The sequence below is a fragment of the Triturus cristatus genome, chromosome 5_2 (assembly GCF_964204655.1).
Source record: "Triturus cristatus chromosome 5_2, aTriCri1.1, whole genome shotgun sequence".
Lineage (NCBI taxonomy): Eukaryota > Metazoa > Chordata > Amphibia > Caudata > Salamandridae > Triturus > Triturus cristatus.
The window spans coordinates 44,906,715-44,925,779 of NC_140588.1; the positions used below are offsets into that span (position 1 = coordinate 44,906,715).

The window sequence follows — 19,065 nt, forward strand, 5'->3', positions numbered from 1 at the left end:
AAAAAAAAAAACATTTTATTGACCTTTTCACGTTACACAATTGCTCATTCAAAAGTGTTGTTTACTGAGGGCTTCCTTCACATAATAATCCGTCTCCTGTATCTTTTTGATTATATTGCATTCTGCACTACGTTTGGGATTATGCAGGCAGCCAGTTACAAAACAATTTTGTATTAATGTTATCTCTTGCAAAGTACTCATTAAACCCTTTATCTAACCCTCTCCCCTGACCTGGATACCCCAGGAGAGATATTAGTTAGTTGGTGCAGGTTGCGTAGCCATCTGAGTGCAGTCCCTCCCCATCCCACCAAGAACCTCATTGTCATGAGAGATTCTCTTCCCTATAGGCAAGCTGTAGGAGATAGAGCTCTCCCCGAGGCTGCTGCCCCACTTTCCACTCAAGTCTCGTATTTGCTCATTTAGTATGGTGTTTCAGTTCCACCAGGAGACTCTCCTTATAACTAATACATCTTCCCAGTGGTCCTACTGTCACATTTCAGACTCTGCTGTGTTCCTGCGGTCTAGGGTGGTCTGTCATCATTATTCTCATCTTCATTGTAAGTGTGCACTAATTTCGAAATAGGTTCCTGCAATGGGTCTATGACATTAGCCTTGCATTACCTACATTGGAAGTGCCAGGACTCCTGCTTCTGCCCAACACACCACTTCTCGCCTCCAATTCTCTAACGCAGGGGGCATTGAAGGATCTTTTCATGATGGTTTTTGGCATCGACCGTGAAAGAAATAGCAGACAAGGGGCAGACAAGGCAAATGGATTTCCATTGGCGTAAGGAACTAGTCTGACCAGTCCGCCTCAATGGGTCAACACAAGTGCTTTTAGTTAGATCAATTTTTACTAGATCAATGATTTTCCCTTTGATGCGTGTAGGGTGACTGGATAATTATTCAAGGTTGTTAGGCCTTAGTAGGCTATCTATTCGATTTCCCATTTCCCCCAGTTTGGGTTGAAGTATCCGACAAGCATGTTCTTAAATGAGAGTGTTTGTTGCAAGAATTATTATCGTGAGAATCTGTTAATAAAGAGCTGGCAAAAGACTTCAAGGTAGATGCTTGCTGTATGTTAGGAGTTCTAAGCGGTTTTCAGAGATTCAAGGGTGGAACAGAATTATCTTTTTCAAATAAAGGAGTTGCGGTGTAAAATAGCAATGCCTCTTTCGGGGCATTTTCACCCTATCCACCCTTATAATGTTTTATCAGTGAGGCTCAAAGATGTCGATGGTGGCTTGAGACACTATTTAACCAGGATTCTGAGAGAAATAAAAAAAATCCAAGTTAAAGCCAGACTAGTGTTAGACATTGAAGCAGGGTGGGCATTTGCCTACGAGCAGTTGTGTTAAAAGCATTTGGCAACAGTGTTTGTGTCATGAGAAGTTGTAAGAGGGGTCAGAAGTGGGGGGCTTTAAGATTGAAAGAATGCTTGATTCTCATAACTTGATTGGGCCTCAGTTGTATTGGAATGTTCTCAGCAGGTTTTTGGAGACACATTGTACTTTGGACACGTGAGAAATAATCTGGTTATTGTTATCTTCCACATTCTTCCATAATCTTCTCATTTGTGATAATTTTTAGAAAATAGCAATGAAAAGAGGGTCTGTAGTGACTGGGTGCAGACTGTCCATGCCATAACATTCTTTTTTTAAGGTAAAGCAGCTTTATTAGGCAGAATAATTACATAACCAAAACACAAAACAATTACTACATTTAGGTAAAGAGTATACTAAGAATCATAAAAGCATGAAGAATTGAAGCTGTTTAACCATGTTGGCGCTATACTGAGGACAGGGAGGAAGGGGAAGAAGGGAAATGTATAACAAAAAGACCAAGTTAACAGCAGTAACAAAATTATCAGGAAAAGGGAGATAATACTATTATATAATGTAATCCGAACAAGGAGTAACACAATTTAGAGATCATGGTAGAGAAAAAGAAAATCAAGTTGGTTTAAAGTTTTCAGATGAAGCACAACTGGGGAATTGATCGGTAACCTCATCTAGATAAGATGTCAAAGGTAACCAAAATAAAACTCTATTAGCAGTAGGTAAATACATAGAGGAGAAGGCATTAGCTCATCTGTGATAATGACAAACATTTTTCCACCAGGCTACATAAGAAATATTTGAAGCACATTTCCAAATAATGCCAATCTGTTAAAAAAGCATGAGCTAGCATAAGGTCTAACAAGCGTAAATTACTTGTGAGTGGATATCATCAGAAAGACTACCCAAAAAGAGAGTCAAGGAGGAAAGTGTACAATTTAGATGAAATGATAAAGATAATTGAGACCAAACCTTTTCACCGAATGAAGCTATAGGAGGACAATGGAACAACATATGCATAAGGTCACTAAATTGTTGATTACAGGACCAACATTTGGGAGAGGAACCCATGGAGAATCTTGGTAGCATAGACAGTTTTAAAAAGTTTGTCCCAAAGTTTATTCCAGAACGGGAGGGTCCAGGAACATCTTAAATCCATTTTCCATTGCAATTCTAGCTTAGATTTGGATCTGGCATATGACAGAAAGTGGAAAAGTTTATAATCAGAAGAAGCATTAGGAACAGAACTGAGAACTGAACCAAGAGATGATTGTGAAGTGGAGGAAGGAGAGTGTTAGGTAAAGAATAAAGGACATCAAGAAGTGTTTACGTAAGAAGAAGAAATTTAGGCAAAAAGGAGTAGGGACATTTGAATAAGAGTTGAAATTGTGAAAAGGATAGGGGATTGTTATTAGCGAATAGATCTTTGACCCAAATAATACCACTTTGTCTCCAAGATTTCCAAAAGATCGGTTTGTTGTTAACAAGGATAAGGTTGTTGTATCAGAGAGGGGAATGACAAAATGAATCACGAGTTGCAGGATGTGACAGGTGTATTGTTTTTAGAATATTGCAAGTATGTTTGAAAAGGGAAGAGGAGATTATGGAGGTCTTAGCTGAGAAGGCTATAACTTCACAGGGGAGAAAAGGAGAAAGAAGAGAGCGTTCAATGTTGAACCATAAGGGGGTAAACTGGGATTGCATCAAAAAAAGCCATCTAGAAGCTTGGCAGAGACAGAAAGCTCTATAGTATAACCGGAAGTCGGGAACATGAACTCCACCTACTTGTTTAGCTTAAGAGAGGCTAGGGAGATCCTGGCTTTGTTGTTATTCCAAAGGAAACTAGAAAGTTTAGATTCCAATATCTTGAAGAACGAAGCAGGCATATTAACTACGATCACTGAATGTGTAAATAAAATTATGGATGATACCATCATTTTTTTAGAGTCCAAACGACCCCACCAGGAGAGGAATAGGGGAATCCAGGAAGAGAAAAGTTTGTCAACTTTATCTAGACAAACATTAACATTAACATTAGCTGATACCGAGCCATTAATGGAAGAAGTAAACCAGATGCCCAAATATTTGATTTTGGAAGTATTCCAGTGAAACCCTGTGGCACTGAAAGAATGACTAAAAGTAAACTTATTAAGGGGCATAACTTCGGTTTTGTCAGAATTAATCCTGTATCCCGAGACCGAGGAGAATGTAGCAATTTCCTGAATAAGAGCTGGAACAGATTGCCTAGGCAAGGAAATGAAAAGAAGAATGTCGTCAGCATAAGCAGAACATTTTAAATGATCAGTTCCATACTGAAATCCACAAATGTCAATATAAATATTAAAGGAGACAATGGGCATCACTGACGGACTCCACGACCCAGCAGAAAATAGTTAGACATTTTTCCATTAACTAAGACAGAAGCCATGGGAGATTGAAAGAGTGAAGAAACATACGAAATAAAGGCCCATACCAAGCTAGGGATTTCAGCATAAAGGCCCAATCCAATCTATCAAATGCTGTCTCAGCATCAATAGACATGGCTGCTAAGGGGTATGGAAGGAAAGAGGCCTTATTTAAAACACTAAGGAATAATCTAGAATTATCTGAGGTGATTCTTCCCTTAATTAATCCTGACTGCTCCCTCCCAATCATTAGAGGGGGGAAGGGATGAAGATGGGAAGCGAGGAAATTGGCAAAAATTTTATAATCGACATTGATTAAAGAGAAATGTCTGTAGTTTTTGTAGAGAGTTGGGTCCTTCCCATCTTTATGAATGAGACAAATAGTAGCCTCTTGGAAGGAACCCCCAGTAGAACCAGAAGCAGAGAAAATCAATAAAGATGTAACAGCTTAGGGAGAAGAAGATTAGAAAAATGGAGAAAGAATTCAACCGTAAAACCGTCTGGGCCAGGGGATTTATTTTTCTTAAGAGATTGAAGAGCCTGAAGAATCTCAGATATAGAAATATCAGCCTCCAAGGATGAAAGATCACTATGAGCGTCAGGGGAAGTCTTAGAATTTTGTAAATAATTATCGATCAAAGAGGGTGGGGGAAGAGATTCAGGGGTGTAGAGAGGTTGATAATACTTAACAAATTCCGCCAGAAGAGTCCTTAAAAACAGGAAGACCTTTATAGTTTTTTATAGAATCTAAATTGTGAGACTGTTTACGGATTTTCAAATAATTAGCTAGGAGCATACCCATTTTATTACTGCCACCGTAATAGCGGGTGCTACTTTGAAGGAAAATTGAAGAAGCATTGTCTGTGGAAATTTTATTAAAATTAAATTTTGCACAAACAAGTTATTTTAAATTAGTGGGAGAAGAAGAAGAAGAATAATATTGATGTTCCAATTGTTTGGTATCAAGTAAGAAGGATTGATGATGTTTGAGAAGAGATCTCTTTCTCCAAGATACAAAGTCAATGATATGACCTCGAGCAGAGGCTTTGAAAGTGTCCCAAAGTAATTGTGGAGCAATAGAAGGGTCTGCATTAATATCAAAGAATTCCTCAGAGAAAGTCAAAAAGGAAGAGGTAAAGTCAGGATTGAGCTAGAGAGAATGATTAAATCTCCATCGATTGGATTTGGAGTGCACCGAGAGAAGATCGAAATCGACAATTGGTTTGATAGAAGAGGCAATACGATTTTAGGAAAGTGATTTAGAAACAAAGAGATGATCAAGTCCAGAGAGACAGCCGTGTGGAGGGGAAAAGAAAGAAAATTCTCCATTAGAGGGATTGCAGATTCTCTATGAGTCCACCAAAAGGCATTGGGAAATGAAGGAAAGGAATTGTTTGTGCATTTTGTGGGGAAGACATTTAACTGGAGATTGGTGATCAATGAAGGGGTCCATCATTTGATTACAATCACCACCTAAGATAAAAAAATCATCAGCGTGTTGAGTACATCTTTTGGAAAGTTAGGGCCAAAAAGAATAACCAGCCTGGATAGGACTATAGATATTACGCATAATTAAGGGCACAAAAAGCCATCTGCCTTCGGGATCGACGTCCTGAGAAACAATTACCAAATTCAATTTCTTGTGACAAAGAAGAGTAACACCATTTTTCTTATTTGAAGAGGGAGAAACAAAAACAGAACCCACTCAACCTCGTTTAATCTTCAAGGACTCTGGTTCAGAAAGGTGAGTTTCTTGAAGAAGATCGAGGTCAGGGAAATATTTAACTAAATAAGATCAAATTCTCTGCCGCTTTCTAGGGTTAATTACTCCTTTAACATTTAAAGAAACAACTATGAATAAAGCAACAAATACAAATATATAAACAGTAATGGTCTTGTAGGACAAAAAGTACAATAAACATGAGAATATCAGGGGAGGTAACAGGAAGAAAAGGGAGAAAAACAAGGGTATAGGAGAGAAAAATGAGGGAGAAAATCAGAGAAAGAGAGACAGTACATGTCAACAATGACGACTGCAAACACATACCTGATGAAGATGAACAATTGGGGAAGAGACAACGACCGGGGAAGACGGCACAGCAAGAGAAATGAGTCGACAGACAAACGAAGCATAACAAGGTAAATCACTTGGGTAAGGAACAACGAGGAACTTGAAAAGAAGAAGAGGGTTAGTTAATCATCGCAAAGAACTTTAAGTTCATAAAGAACCAAAAAGAGTGAACCTATTAATACATAAGAGAAACTGCATCCAAAAACTAGGAAACTATGCAGGAACAGATTATCAGTCATTTTGCTGAAGAAGCTGAAGTCTCCATAGAGATAGGAGAATGTAAATGAAGAAATTGTCGAAGCTCTGGAGGAACAGTGAAGGAGGAAGTTTGTTTTTGAAAACTTACTTTAAAGAGGCAAGGATGAAACAAACCAAAGCAAGCTCCCAAAGAACGTAGTTGTGGACGAAGATCTAGGAACTCCTTTCGCCTGGCAGCTGTGGCTCTTGAAAAATCCTGTGAGATAAGGATTTTACAACCTTGCCAAAGAAGTTGTTTCTTAGCCTTCCCAGCATTGAGAACTTACAGTAGATAAGAAAACTCCAGAAAAAAAATAATGACACCTCTAGATTTAGAAAACGGGGAGGATGAGATAGGGCGGGGACCTAGTCGATGAGCTCTCTGAATAATCAAGTGTGTCGAGGGAGGCAGGTTCACTAGCTGAGGCAAAAAAGAAGTTAAAAGAATACAGGGTCTGCTCTCTCCAAACCCTCTTGAAGACCATAAAGGCAGAGTTCTTCCTTCTATTCCCATTTTCCAAGTCTTCAGAGTGAGCCTTTAATACCGCTACCTCCTTCTCTAGTATTGCAATTTTCAAAGCTTCATCCTGCACATCACTGACACGTTGTTCTAAAACGTGACTCTGGATTCCATTTGAGACCAGTTGTTGTCTAGATTTTGGATGCGTTTATTGGTTTCCTCCACAAAGGGACAAAGTGCTCGAATATCTTCAAGAATCATGTCAAGAGAAATAGGAGAAGAAGGCTTCTAAATACATTGCAGATCCTGCAAAACACGGCAGCAAGGCTTGTGACAAATTTGTATCTGTAGGAAATTAAGAGACTACACTGGCTGCCTATCAGGAAACGTGTGCACTTCAAGTCTCTATGTATTATCTTCAAGGCGCTACATGGTCAGGGTCCTGAATTCTTGATTTGCCGGTTTGAATGGAACACTCCCAAAAGAACTCTGCACTCACTAGGAGCTAGTGAGAGTACCACCAATGAAGAAAGCTACGTGGGGGGGAAGTTTCATTACAGGCTCAGTCAAAGCGTGGAATGCCCTCCCTTGGAATCTGAGGAACTCCTCTGACCTCCTCGTAGTCAGGAAAGAACTTAAAAAATGGCTATTTAACTTATAGAATCTCCCATCTACACCTCCCCTGCAATCTTGATCTCAGTAGAGTTAGCTACCAGCGCCAGGACACCCTCGGGTAGCCATTACGGCTTTAAAAATATAATTAACATTACGTAACATATAATATGCTTACTTTTAACGGCTTTTAGCCAGCACTCTTCCTCCTGATGTTTGCCATTCACATTCTTTTCCTCTCACTAGCCAGAGGTAGAGGATTCAATTGCCAACAAACTTTGGACAGAGACGGAGGTGGAGATCTTCTGGGTAGTGCGCTCTTAAGCACTTTTATCCCCCGTCGTACTGGCTGCAAGCCGGTGATAGTGGAACCACAGGACTCAATTGCCCACAAGTCTTGGAATGAGCAGGAGGTGGAGCTCTTCTGGGCAGTGCACTTTTAAGCGTTTTCATCCCCTTTGAGGCGGGACATAAGCAGATGGTAGTCGAAGCTACAGGACTCAATTACCCACATGCCCACAAGCCTCAGAAGATGCAGGGAGCGGAGCTCTTCTGGGCAGCGTGCACTTAGGCTCTTTCATCTCCATGAAGCAGGGCCATGAGCCATGGTAGCTGGAACTATTGGACTCAATTGCCCACAAGCTTCGGAAGGAACAGGAGGTGGAGATCTTTTGGGCAGTACGCTCTTAAGCTCTTTCATTTCCTGTGGCGCGTGATGCAAGCCAGTGTTCGCTGGAGCTACAGGTCTCAATTGTCCACAAGCCTCAGAAGGAGCAGGAAACAGAGCTGTTCTGGAAAGCGCACTCTTAAGTGCTTTCTTGCCCCGTGGCGTGGGATATAAGTTGGTGGTAGCCGGAGATACGGGACTTAATTGCCCACAAGCCTTTGAAGGAGCAGAAGCCGGAGCTATTCTGGGCAGCAAACTCTTAAGCTCTTTCATCACCCGTGACGTGGGATGCAAGCCAGTGGTTGTCGTAGCTACGGGACTCAATTGTCCACAGGCCTTGAAAGGAGCGGTATGCGCAGCTCCTTTGGGCAGCATGCTCTGAAGTGCTTTCATTCCCTGCGGTGCAAGATGCAAGTCAGTGGTAGCTGGAGCTATGCGACTCAATTGCCCACAAGCCTCAGAAGAAGCAGGAGGCGTAGTTCTTCTGTGAATCGCGCTCTTAAGTGCTTTCATCCCCCGCGGTGCAGGACGCAAGCCAGTGGTATTCAGAGCTACAAGACTCAAATACCCACAAACCCACAAGCCTCGGAAGGAGCAGGAGGTGGAACTCTTCTGGGCAGTGCGGTTGTAAGTGGTTTCATCCCTCGCTAGACACATCGGGCGCATGCCTGGGAGAAGATCAGCCCAAGAGTGGGCCCATCTGTTCCCACCATGCCTAGGCAATGCTGGGCCCCTCCTCTTGGTTTTGTGGTTTGTGAGATAATGACAGCTGAAGCCTGGATATGCGCAGGTACTGTTTTCATTTTTTGTTTTATGGTGTGTTGCTGTACGTGGCTGTTAGAAATTGGGTTACTGGTTGACTGGGGTGTGAGCACTGGTCAAGCAGTAACCAAAATCCTAGTCAAGGTAAAACACAAGCAAACCCCTAATCAACCTGTGCTCAACCCCTTGAAAGCTTGGCACATATCAGTCAGGTTTAACTTTGAAACAATGTGTGGAATATGTGTGCAACACTTCATACAATGAATAGTTAAAACACTACACAAAGAGCTCCCACACCAGGTCAGAAACATAAAGCTTAATTTAATAACTAAAACAAGTACAAAACAACAACAATCCAATCAGTCGAACTGGAATTATGATTTTTTTTTAAACTGAACTGTAAAATAGCACCATAAAGCACCGGCCATGGCTATCTGGCCACATCGGACCGGGTCAAAGTCAAACGTTCGGGGAGACTGCAGTTTTACCTTCATAGGTTTTGTGCCACGATTCCCATTAGTGTTGGAGAGGGTCCCAAGGAGCAAGAAGAGCATTGAGGGCAGGCCAAGCGTCGTGGATGGACATGCTGTACCATCGTGTTGTAGATCCTCTGTGGGCTGCCAATGCTGCTGTGTGGAAAAAATAGGCTTGTGGGGGCTTGCATTGGATTTCGGTTCAAGCGGCCAAGTCTCTGTGAGAACGGGCCTGTTAGCGGTCACAAAGAACCCAAAAACTTGATTTAAAGAGCGCGTGAGCCACACCAAGGGTCCAGGTTATGAGAGGCACCACTGGGGGGGTCAAGAACTCACTGCAGCTGGGTCCAGGAGCTGGTTGGGAAGCCTTTTTTGTCCATGATGCTCAGATCAGGAGGCCAGCAGACTGGTTTCTTGTGTCACTCTGGTGTCCTGGACTCAAGATGAAGTTGCAGGTCCAGTTCTTTTTCCTCAGGCAAGAGGGCATCAGGCAGCAGGTCAGCACAACAGTGCAGTAGCTCCTTCAGAGTGACAGTCCTTTCAACAGCACAGCAGTCTTTCTTCCTGGCCGAGTATCTACAGGTCCAGAGATGTACTGAAGAGTTGGTGTCTGAGGTCCTTCTTTTGTACACTGGTGACCTAAGTCTGGAAGGTGGGAGAAGCTTGTAAACAATGGCTTTGAAGTGCATGGAATTTACTGACTCCCCTGCCCTGGCCCCCAGCTGGCTGAAGTGGCAATGCAGGGTCATAAGGCCAAATGGCTAAGGCAAGAAAATGGCAGCATTCTAAAAGGGGCATTCTCAGAATTGCAATTTAAAATCCAACTTCACCATAAGTTAGGATTTTAAATTGTGATTCCAGAGACACCAATCTTGAAGAGGTTGTCTCTACCCATTTGCAAATCACACTTATAAAATGTAATATGGGAACTCCAATGTTACCCTTTTGGAAAGATAAGTCTTGCAGTAGTGAAAATGAATTTAAGAGTTTTTCACTACCAGGACATGTACTACTTGAAAGAACATGTCCAACTTTTTAAACACACTGCACCCTGACCTTGGGGCTGTACAGGGACTACCCTAGTGGTGACTTATATGCATTAAAAAGGAAGGTTTGAGCCTTGCAAAAGGTTTATTTTACCAGGTCGACATGGAAGGTTAGATCTACACACAGGCCGTGCAACATCAGGAGTGCGAATGTTTAAAGGGCTACTGTGGGTGGCACAATCAGTGCTGCAGATCCACTAGTAGCAGTTCATTTACAGGCCCTGGGCTCATGTGGTGCACTTTACCAGGGACTTATGAGTAAATTACATATAACAGTTGAGTATAAGCCAATGTTACCATGTTTTTGACAGAGAGAACAAGTACTTTAGCACTGGTTAGCAGCGGCAAAGTGCACAGAGTCCTAGAGCCAACAAAAACAAATTTAGCAAAAATGGAGGCGAGAAGGCAAAAAGCTTGGGGATGACCCTGCACAAAGGTCCAGGTCCAACACAACCCACCTTCAGCCTGAAGTAAGAGTAGACTAATCAATATCTTGATGGGTTTCCCTGCTTAGACGATAAAACGTGGACGATGGCACTCTATTTCAGGGGCTCTTGACAGTTCTACGCCCCTCTGAATTCAGTTGGATCCCTCGGTCTATACTTTCCTGAGCCACTGAACTGACCCATGGGGAATGCATCTTCATCTGTGGACCCCATCTGTGCAACACCAAACCTTAACTTGCTCACAGACGCAGAGCCAGACAGTAGCACCATTGCCAGCAAAGTGATGTGGCCAATTCCACCATTTGGATCAGACTTCTGTCCCCAACCCCCAATCCATGGAAAATTCTGCTCATAAGGACAGCAACCAAAAGAGGCCACTGACAGCTGTCAGTGTCAAGAGCCTGGCCCTGGAGGATGCTCCGCAGAATATCATGGAAGTCTTTAATCAGGTTAGTACTTCTATTTCTTTGAGGCTGCTCCAAATGAATACAGGAAGGTGTAAAGTGAAGCATGGTTGGTTTCACCATTCATGTTCAGTAGCTCATAAACAATTAAAAGCAGCTCTCCAGAGAAATACAGAATTAATTTTAATTAGGAGGTCATATAATACAACCCTAGAGACTAGGAGGAAAGCCGACATTAGAGCCAAAGCATGGGAGAACTTTGAGAAGGCAGGGAATTTACAGCATACTGCAGCTTTTTGGAAAGTTGTTAACCATCCTTTATTTTCTGGTTATCAAAAACCCGTGATTGAATCTGTTGTTCCAGTCCAGACTTCAGTTGATCATCTCACCAATATTTTCAGCTGGCCAAACCAGATTTGATTTTCCCAGTACGGATGAATTTTCTGTGATGAAGAGGCTTTTTTTATTTAGTCAGTCTATTGAAGTCAAGGATGTTATATGTGCAATTCAGGCTAGTTCAGTAGGAGTCCCTGTAGACCTCTATAAAGAATATATTTTCTTCTGGTTCTCTGCATTGACAGAGCAGTGATTAAAGCTCTGTAAAGTGGTCCCAATTTTTTTTTTTTAGGGAATAATAATGTGCCTAGCTGCTATATCCTCATTTCCCTGTTATATAGTTCCTTAAAGATTTTTGGTAAAATTTTAGGGGATGCGTTGCCAGAGCATCACTTTTTGTGACTCTCCGGTGGCGCAAACTACAAAATCATATTTATGAGGTCACACAAGGTCACTCTGCATAGCTTTGAATGGCCTCATAGATATGTAGTAAGGCAAGGCAGAGCAAATCGCTGCATTGCCTTACTCTGCTTTCCCTCACTCTGCGTTAGGGAGGCATTTTATGGGTGTCGCGATCGGTGTTCCCATGCAACATCCATGGATTTTGACGTATCCCCAGATTTACAAAACAATGTAAACCAAGGGATGCGCCAAAACCTTACGCCTCCCCAGGGGAGGCGCTACGAGGAGAAAGAACTTTATTTCTCCTCGCTGTTTCCTCTTTCCATGTGTGATACATTCTGTGGCACTCATGGAAAGAGGAAAAAGCCTCCCAGGATTGTTTTTGTGCAGGAAGGGGCCCCTTCCTTCACAAAAAGAATCCTGCCTACAACACAAGCACCCTTGCTCCATGGGGCAAGGGTGCCTGCATTGGCGCTATGCTGCTGAAATGGTGCCAGTGCAGGGGGAAAGGACAGGAATGCACCGTATTGGATAAATAGGCTGCGTTTCTGCCCTTTCACTGTGACATAGGGAAGTGCAGCACGGTGATTTGCTGCGATGCCCTACACCAAAACCCCAGAAATTAGACCCTTAGCTTCCAAATTAGAAACATGGGTAGAGGAGAAAAAGATTCTTTCCAGAGTACAGTTTGGATTTCGCCCTGCAGTATGTACAGTAGAACAGACCCTCAATTTCCAGTTAATCCTAGGGAAGTAGGTCAAGTCCAGGAAAAGTTCAATTCATCAAGCATTTATGGACCTTTCTACTGTCTTTGATTTGGTCAACTGATTGAAACTCTGAGCCAACCTGAAGGAGGAGGGGTTTGATTTTGCTATGACAGATTTGCTTTGCAGGATGCACCAGGACTGTACTGTTAGAATTTGTTTTGGAATAGATGGTGAACCCTGAACTAAAATAAGATCTACATTAGGAGTCCGTCAGGGTTGATTTGGGAAAGAGGTGCCACAACTGGGGAGCCAGCCAATCCTGGTCCTGCTTTATGCGGACGATGCAGTACTTATATCAAGAACCGCAACCAGCCTTCAAACCCATTTAAATGCTTTTATTCATTTTATGGAAAATGAGGATCTTAAAATCAACCAATCAAAATCATTTATAATGAAAGTAGGCCCAAATAACACAAAATCAAGGACACTTCAATTGGGAGGGGTAGAAACGGCTAAAGTTCAAAAATGTGTATATTTTTTTTTTTTTTAAGAACTTTTTATTGTTTTTATTGTGAACAAAACAGCAAGACACTTGATTAGGCATTTTGCTCGTATCTCTTGACAATACAGCACCCCAATATACATTCCAGAAGTAAACATCATATCTGCACTGTGGTACATAGCCGGCATCAACATTTCTCATTGCCGCCCCAAGGTCTACTACATCAGTCTGAATCAGAGGTGTCATCATGTGGCATCGGAGGCGGGTCACATAGTCCTCCCCTGAGTTTGTTCCATGCCCCCCATACCTTGTCCCACTTGCGGGGGCAACCCCGCCTGATAAACGCTGAGCACTCAGCAAACATGGCTGCGTCCATATCCCTCCCCCATGCGTTCAGTGAAGGCACCCCCACTACCCCCCATTTTTGGGCTATGTTCCTTTTTGCTGTCATTATCCCCAGCGTGGCCCAGCTCTGGGCCTGACGACTGAGGTCGTTAGGCTCCCACACATTCAGTAAGCAGCGCCGGGGCTCCAGCACCAACGATACCCCGCACGCCTGCGACATTGTCCGCATCACTCGCTTCCAAAAATCTTGGATTACGGGGCAATCCCAAATGGTATGATAAAAGGTTCTTTCCTCCCCACAACCACGCAGGCAGAAGGGGTGTAATGCTCTGCCCATTTTGTGTAACAAATGTCTGGTATAGTGCGAACGGTGCAAAATTCGGAGCTGCACCAGCCGCAGCCTTGAAGGTATACCCGCCTCGCGCGGTGAGGCCAACACCTCGTGCCATTCCGGATCATCAAATTCGCCGACCTCATCGGCCCACCTCTTCCGTAAAGGCCCCATGAGGTCCGGCAGGTTATTGACAAGCTTGCGGTACGTGAAGGACGTGGCCATCTTAGGCATGTATTCCGAAAGTAACCTGTCTTCCAACGGGATGCCTCTAGAACCTCCCCGCCGGAAGCCAGCTTTGCGATCAGGGCATGTTTAATCTGAATGTACCGGAACCATTCCGAGGGAGCCAGCTCATATTGCTGTTGCAAGCGTGCGAACGGGACGACCGCCCCCTTCTGCCACATATCGCCTATCACCGAAATTCAAAACTTTGTATATTTGAGCATTAACTTGGACTCCCAAATGAATTGGGAATTCTTACTAAGATCAAGGGCTGTACAACTTCAGAGATCCATAGAGGCTGTTTTTAATTTTACTACAAAATTTGATAAAAAACCAGTGGAGTATATATAAAAGTTAAGTGCGTGGCAATTAGGACTTATGGGGCAGGTATATGGGGTCAAAAAGGTGTGAATTTGTTACGAAGGGTGGAAAATACATTTTTATATAGACACCTAGTGGTCCACAAAAGCTACTCCATCCTTTATAAATCAATCCAAAACAGGGCTTGATTTTTTGACAGATATTATTAGAATAAGCCCCTTTGTTGCTGTGGTAAAGGGCGTGGAACACTCCGGAAGCAATTTTTTCGATGGAGATTCTACTAGATGGTCTCTCTTTGGATAATGTAGCAGCCATTCCCTGGCTCGGCAACGTAAAACCTGTTTTTAATTTGCTGGGAATGCCTGAGTTATTTTCAAACCATCTTAGTAAAAAATCAGATGCAAAAAGTCTGACCAAGTATTCTATTTTAACTGGCGAACTCAAATACACCTTAGAAATTTCCAGACTTTTCAGGCTTGTGAAAGCTATTTTCTTTTAAAAACAGCTTCCCACCCTCAATTTTATTGATATAACATTCTTCACTCTGAATTAAGATTTTATTTGACTAGATATCGATTCAGTATCTATCATTTTTTGGTGGCATTCCCAAAGCAGGGATATTGATTGCCATCATTGCGAACCCTCCCTGTGATAATTTTTGTAATCAAAGTTCAGTGCATTTTACGCTTTTTTGTTCTCAGTGCGGTTATCCTCGGAGGTGTTTCCTACTCCTAATCTTGCTGGAAGCTAATATAAGGCTAAACAATCCAGCTTTGTTATTTCTGCAGCAACCTGGGGCGCATTGCTTTTACTGTTATTAATTTTTTAAGATGCCCCCCTGGCCAGTAGGAAGAAATATGGTTATTCTGTTCGATGAATTAAGTAAGTTGTTTTTATCTTCATTGTTTTAACTCATTGAGGCTAGTGGGACATTATCTTATACAATAATCACACTGCACCTTTACATTTCTCTTATTCTTTTAATTATTTTAGACTTTTTTAACCATGAAATTATTATTTCTACATCGAGATATCTTATGTATAACCCTCTCCAGACATATCATCAATTGTATCGATTTTATTAATTTTTTTCAGCATTGGATGGTTATTGCAATTGACTTCTTTCCTATTGTATTTATGCCTGTGCTTTTTAATTTTTGTTATTATTGCACTTGCTCTTTTTCAAACTTACAGGTGTGCTCACTGGTCAGTGCAGCGAAATCTTCTTTCGCACTCGAAGATGTAGCACCCTGATTCTTATATCTTTGTTCGATGTGTCCTAACCACATACTGTTACGATTTGGATTACATTGTCACGTTTCCGATTATATTGTATACAAACTTTTAAGGTCATATAGACCAAAACAAAGATATTTTGAAGATACATATTTAACTCAACTACTAACGTATGAGTAATTATAAGATTTCTAACGCTGTTTAAAATTAATTAACTGTTTTTGTATTGATTTTATTGAAACTTCCTACATAGTGTTGGTATCTATTAGCTCTTGCCTTTTGCACAGTATACATTTTTACATGCACTTTATTGGCTTACTGGATTTGGATTTGTGACTGTTTTGAATTTCAGGGCTGGATGTCATTTTACCTTTTTATTCTCTTATTCTAATGAATTGTATGCTGTCTATTTTGTATACTTTTATGGTCATAAAAGACCGAAATAAAGTTTTTGACTGACAGATAATCACACTGCACCTTTACATTTTTTGTATGTTTTTATTGTGTATTGATCTGACTTTCAAGTCCTCATTGCTAACAGTGTGGTAAGATTTGTATGGATTTTTTCTTCTAGAGAAGTTTAGGATGAATATAATTTTTTTTGTTTTGCTTGTATGGTTGTATATAGCCGAATAAAGATCAATTGACTTGACTTGGCAAAGTAGTTCTCTTTAGTAGCACAGGTTATAATGGCAGTGTGTGCTTTTTGAGACCCAAAAATATGTTTGCATTTATACAATTACTTTAAATTGGCAAGGGCTAAACACCCCACCCAACAAAAACGTTTTAAAAGAAACGATTGAAAAATTAGCTTTTGTAAAGCCAAAATGTTGGTAGCCAACGCCGGCCCTATTGACTTTACTTGCTGATCATAGTGTGAGTCTGTGGTGCGTTACAGTGAGTCAGTAGTGCTTCATGCTAAGACTTTGGTGCTCTACTGTAGTCACGCTGTAGGTGAAAGCTGCACCAAAATATCGACTTCACTTTTGCTCAACATAGATAAAAGATTAACATCTCTTGTTGAAGGTTAAAAAAGGACCAGGGTGCAAATACAATATTATTCTGGGCTACCTTCACTCCTCTTGTACTTTGGGCGTTGCAATATTTTTATGTATGTGCTCCTATTGAGATTCAGACTCGGAATTACCCTGATGGGCTTGGTTAAATATTTTGCTGGACAGCAGGTAGGTCTAAGTCTCCCTCACATAATAGGTCAATATGAGTGGGTTTAACCTTCTCCTGGGAGAGTAAGAGAGTGTGTGAGGAACCTGCATGGGCTTATTGACCCACATTCACAAGCTTGGGCATGCCATTTCTCACAGAAACAAGGGAAGGCTGGATGACCTATGGTGTCACCCACATAAGGGGATCCCTGGGGAGGTTTTGAAGGGAAGGAACTGTAAAAGAAAGTCAGTACTCGAAAAAGCTATTAAAAGTGTAAAACGTGCTTAATAGAAAAATAGACAGCAAGCATCAAAAACATTCTAAGGGGTGATTGCCATTTCAACAACCAGAGCTTCACCCCCGGTCAGTTGGAGCAAGAAATACTAAATTCCATGTAATTAGACACTACATTTATGCACTTTTTCCCAATGCAGTTAAATGGAGGAAAGGACATGTAGTATAACTAAAACTACATATAACCACTAATGAGCAGGTGTCTAGTTCTTCTTTTGAGCAAAATGCAAGAAGACCTTGAATGAGATATATGAGCTAGAATAAAAAGGCTGACTTCACTAAATCTGCGGTTTACACTTCAATGTGAAACTTCAGACTCAGGCTAAGCTTACTAGAACAGTTAGGCTAAATGTGTCTTGTACAACAAAAGAGAACAAAATATCAACACAATTAAAGTACATGTAAATGTGCAATACGACTAAGGCTTAATGTGCTTTAAACTGGCATAAAAATGAATTTGAAATTGTTTATCCATGAATGGCATATTTGATTTACTGGTAAGTCCCTAGTAAAGTGCACTGTGTGTGCGCAGGGCCTGTAACTCAAATGCAACTAGTGGGCCTGCAGCACTGATTGTGTCACCCACATTAGTAGCCCTACAAACATGTCTCAGACCTGCCACTGCAGTGTCTGGGTGGGCAGTTTTGAACTGCCATTTCAACCTGGCAAGTGCACACATTTGCCAGGCCCAAACCGTCCCTTTCATTACACGTAAGGCACCCCTAAAGTACTTTCAAGGTAGTCCCATGGGCAGGGTGCAGTGTATGTCAAAGATAGGACATGTACTGGTGTGTTTTACATGCCCTGATAGTAAAATACTACCAGTTTCGTTTTTCAATATTGTAAGGCCTATCTTTCCCATAGTTTATCATTGGAGATACCTTTATACACCTTGCAAGTGTAACTTCAATTGGGAAGAGATAGATGCTTGGAGTTTGGGTTCCCTGAACTTTCTTTGAAGGTGGTTTTTAAATTGTGAACTTGAAAATGCCACTTTCCGAAAGTGGGCATTTTCTTGCTTTACCATCCTGTATCTCTGCCTGTCTGTGGAATCCACTCCTTGCTTAGACTCACAGTTGTGCTGTTTGTGCACTCACTCTAGATAGTCACACAAAGGGAACTGAGGTGTGCCCTGCATTTCCTGATTGCCCCTCACCAGGCTGATGGGCCTTCCTGAGGTAGAGTGGTGGGAGGAGTTGTCACTGATACCTAAATATGGCTGTGCATGTCCTCTCACAATGCTGTCTCCACCCTCCTGTAGTATGTCTGGAGCCAGGTCAGGGCATGGCAGGGTCTGTGCACTACAAAGACTATCCTTTGAAGTATGCCTACTTCAAAGGCGGAAAGGGGTATAAGTATTGGGCCTATGACCCCACATTTTTAGACCACTTCTAGATCAAGAGGACATTCTGCCAAGAAGTAGAGCTGGAAAACCTGTAGGAGGAGGACTGCCACTCTGCTTATTGCTGGGTTGAGCTGGTCTGCTGCTTGCAGCTTCTGGCTTGGGCAGTAGAAGAACTGGGCTTTACTTTCTTATCCTGCTTGTGAAAGTTCTCCAAGTGCTTGTGTGTACTTGCCTCCTGTTGGTGGTCTCAGATCCATCAAAGACTTTATCTGCGGCTCCCCTGAAATCCTCTGCTTGGGGTTCTGACCTGCTAAGCAGTGCCAATTCCAGGTCTGGGCGCCTGGAGATGGTTTTGCTGCTTGAAGTACTGAAAATCCACGCATCACCCTCCAGTGGCTGTTTTCCCTGCCGCAACAACGCTGTGCAGTTGAAAAACCAACACATCACCGTGGTGCAGCTGAAAAATTGACGCAGCGCCTGTCATGCAGCTGAGACCTTCGCTTCGACTCCAATGCAGGCCCTGCTGTGTGGCTGAAGGAATCAGCGCATCACCTGCCTGCGGCTGGAAAAATTGATGCAGCACCTGGTTCTCCGTCCACCTCAACCCAGCACATCTGGATTTTCCAAGCAATCCACCTGTGCTCCAAGTCTACATTGACATCGCCCCACAGTGAAGAGCCGAGGCTGTGTTTTCAGAATTCGAAGCATTGCTTCTCCTTGCAGTAAGAAGTCGACATAACACTTCTCCTGCTGTGCAATAGAACTAATGCCGCCATTCCCCTGGAACTCAAGAGTCGACGCATCACTTGTGTTTTCTGACACTTCCCTTCTCTGTGGCTGTTTTTCATCTCGGATTTTGTCGCATCAAAGGTACTTTGGGCTAAAATCGGTGCATCCATAGAGTACTGTGGACTGACTTGCTGCTTATACCTTTAAA

General features: G+C 42.2%; 1 protein-coding gene across 3 annotated transcripts in view; it reads left to right on the plus strand.

The window, feature by feature from the left end:
• The window catches only part of LOC146822634 (uncharacterized), a 1,280,275-nt gene that overhangs the window by 412,720 nt on the left and 848,490 nt on the right, over nucleotides 1-19,065 (plus strand). The gene's annotated exons all lie outside the window — the stretch shown is intronic.